Below are 2,500 nucleotides of genomic sequence, written 5' to 3'. Positions count from 1 at the left end.
CTGCCATCCAAGTACTAACGAGGCCCAACACTGCATAGCTTCCAAGATCAGACGAGATTGGGAATGTCCAGGGTGGTTTGGCTGTAGGTGTTCAAAAACATTAACTTTAGCCCTCTTTTACTTCTTAACTCAAGTAAATTCATTGATAAGTTGAAAAAATTAAATGTAAAATTTAATAGAAAAGAATGTTATGGCAGTATAAAATTACCTACAGCACCTGTTATTCCCAGGTGGTCTCCCATTCAAGTACTAACCAGGCCCAACACTGCATAGCTTCCAAGATCAGACGAGATTGGGCATGTCCAGTGTGGTTTTGCTCTAGGTGCTCAAAAACATTAACTTTAGACCTCTTTTACTTCTTAACTCAAGTAAATTCATTGATAAGTTGTAAAAATTAAATGTAAAATGTAATAGAAAAGAATGTTTTGGCTGTATAGAATTACCTATGGCACCTGGTATTCCCAGGTGGTCTCCCATCCAAATACTAACCAGGCCCAACACTGCATAGCTTCCAAGATCAGACGAGATTGGTCATGTCCAGTGTGGTTTGGCTGTAGGTGCTCAAGAAACGTAACTTTAGACGTCTATTACTTCTTAACTCAAGTAAATTCATTGATAAGTTGAAAAAATGAAATGTAAAATGTAATAGAAAAGAATGTTATGGCAGTATAAAATTACCTACAGCACCTGGTATTCCCAGGTGGTCTCCCATCCAAGTACTAACCAGGCCCAACACTGCAAAGCTTCCAAGATCAGACGAGATTGGGCATGTCCAGTGTGGTTTGACTGTAGGTGCTCAAAAATATTAACTTTAGACCTCTTTTACTTCTTAACTCAAGTAAATTCATTGATAAGTTGAAAAAATTAAATGTAAAATTTAATAGAAAAGAATGTTATGGCAGTAGAAAATTACCTACAGCACCTGTTATTCCCAGGTGGTCTCCCATTCGAGTACTAACCAGGCCCAACACTGCATAGCTTCCAAGATCAGATGAGATTGGGCATGTCCAGTGTGGTTTGGCTCTAGGTGCTCAAAACCATTAACTTTAGACCTCTTTTACTTCTTAACTCAAGTAAATTTATTGATAAGTTGAAAAAATTAAATGTAAAATGTAATACAAAAGAATGTTATGTAAGTATAAAATATCCTACAGCATCTGGTATTCCCAGGTGGTCTCCCGTCCAAGTACTAAACAGGCCCAACACTGCATAGCTTCCAAGATCAGATGAGATTGGGCATGTCCAGAGTGGTTTGGCTGTAGGTGCCCAAAAACATTAACTTTAGACCTCTTTTACTTCTTAACTCAAGTAAATTCATTGAAAAGTTGAAAAAATTAAATGTTAAATGTAATAGAAATGAATGTTTTGGCTGTATAAAATTACCTACAGCACCTGGTATTCCCAGGTGGTCTCCCATCCACGTAATAACCATGCCCAACACTGCACAGCTTCCAAGATCAGACGACATTGGCCTTGTCTAGTGTGGTTTGGCTGTAGGTGCTCAAAAACATTATCTTTAGACCTCTTTTACTTCTTAACTCAAGTAAATTCATTGACAAGTTGAAAGAATTAAATGTAAAATGTAATAGAAATGAATGTTTTGGCTGTATAAAATTACCTACAGCACCTGGTATTCCCAGGTGGTCTCCCATCCACGTACTAACCAGGCCCAACACTGCATAGCTTCCAAGATCAGACGAGATTGGGCATGTCCAGTATGGTTTGGCTGTAGGTGCTCAAAAAATTTAACTTTAGACCTCTATTACTTCTTAACTCAAGTAAATTCATTGATAAGTTGAAAAAATTAAATGTAAAATGTAATAGAAAAGAATGTTATGGCAGTAAAAAATTACCTACAGCACCTGGTATTCCCAGGTGGTCTCTCATCCACGTAATAACCATGCCCAGCACTGCACAGCTTCCAAGATCAGACGACATTGGCCATGTCTAGTGTGGTTTTTCTGTAGGTGCTCAAAAACATTATCTTTAGACCTCTTTTACTTCTTAACTCAAGTAAATTCATTGATAAGTTGAAAAAATTAAATGTAAAATGTAATAGAAAAGAATGTTATGGCAGTATAAAATTACCTACAGCACCTGGTATTCCCAGGTGGTTTCCCATCCAAGTATTAACCATGCCCAACACTGCATAGCTTCCAAGATCAGACGACACTGGCCATGTCCAGTGTGGTTTGGCTGTAGGTGCTCAAAAACATTAACTTTAGACCTCTATTACTTCTTAACTCAAGTAAATTCATTGATAAGTTGAAAAAATTAAATGTAAAATGTAATAGAAAAGAATGTTATGGCAGTATAAAACTACCTACTGCACCTGGTTTTCCCAGGTGGTCTCCCATCCAAGTACTAACCAGGCCCAACACTGCATAGCTACCAAGATCAAATCAGATTGGGCATGTCCAGTGTAGATTGGCTGCAGGTGCTCAAAAGCATTAACTTTAGACCTCTTTTACTTCTTAACTCAAGTAAATTCATTGATAAG

General features: G+C 37.6%; 8 pseudogenes; all 8 read right to left on the bottom strand.

The window, feature by feature from the left end:
* The window catches only part of LOC148458697 (5S ribosomal RNA), a 119-nt pseudogene extending 30 nt beyond the window's left edge, over positions 1–89 (bottom strand).
* Positions 90–205: 116 nt separating this feature from the next.
* On the bottom strand, positions 206–324 carry LOC148458696 (5S ribosomal RNA; annotated as a pseudogene).
* Positions 325–440: 116 nt separating this feature from the next.
* On the bottom strand, positions 441–559 carry LOC148458695 (5S ribosomal RNA; annotated as a pseudogene).
* Positions 560–675: 116 nt separating this feature from the next.
* Positions 676–794, bottom strand: LOC148458694 (5S ribosomal RNA; annotated as a pseudogene).
* A 116-nt stretch (positions 795–910) lies between these two features.
* LOC148458693 (5S ribosomal RNA) lies at positions 911–1,029 on the bottom strand (annotated as a pseudogene).
* Positions 1,030–1,145: 116 nt separating this feature from the next.
* Positions 1,146–1,264, bottom strand: LOC148458692 (5S ribosomal RNA; annotated as a pseudogene).
* A 351-nt stretch (positions 1,265–1,615) lies between these two features.
* Positions 1,616–1,734, bottom strand: LOC148458691 (5S ribosomal RNA; annotated as a pseudogene).
* A 586-nt stretch (positions 1,735–2,320) lies between these two features.
* LOC148458690 (5S ribosomal RNA) lies at positions 2,321–2,439 on the bottom strand (annotated as a pseudogene).
* Positions 2,440–2,500: the final 61 nt, after the last annotated feature.

The sequence above is a fragment of the Taudactylus pleione genome, unplaced genomic scaffold, assembly GCF_031769625.1.
Source record: "Taudactylus pleione unplaced genomic scaffold, aTauple2 ptg000967l, whole genome shotgun sequence".
NCBI lineage: Eukaryota > Metazoa > Chordata > Amphibia > Anura > Myobatrachidae > Taudactylus > Taudactylus pleione.
This window is presented reverse-complemented; position numbering and strand designations above follow the sequence as displayed.